Below are 258 nucleotides of genomic sequence, written 5' to 3'. Positions count from 1 at the left end.
CCACCAGTACCATTGCCACCACTTCCACCATCACTGCCACGACCACGACCACCACCACTACCGCCACAATCACCGCTGCTGCCACCGCCACTCTCCTCCCACCACCACTACTAACACCACCACCATCATCATCATCACCACCACGATTGCCACTCCCCCACTACTACTACTACTACTACTACTACTACTACTACTACTACTACTACTACTACTAATGCTGCTGCTGCTGCTGCTGTTATTACTACTACTACAACAGGT

This window comes from Octopus bimaculoides, chromosome 10 (genome assembly GCF_046866305.1).
Source record: "Octopus bimaculoides isolate indiv1 chromosome 10, ASM4686630v1, whole genome shotgun sequence".
Taxonomy (NCBI): Eukaryota; Metazoa; Mollusca; class Cephalopoda; order Octopoda; family Octopodidae; genus Octopus; species Octopus bimaculoides.
The sequence above is the reverse complement of the archived record's forward strand: the minus strand, read 5'-3'. Positions refer to the sequence as shown.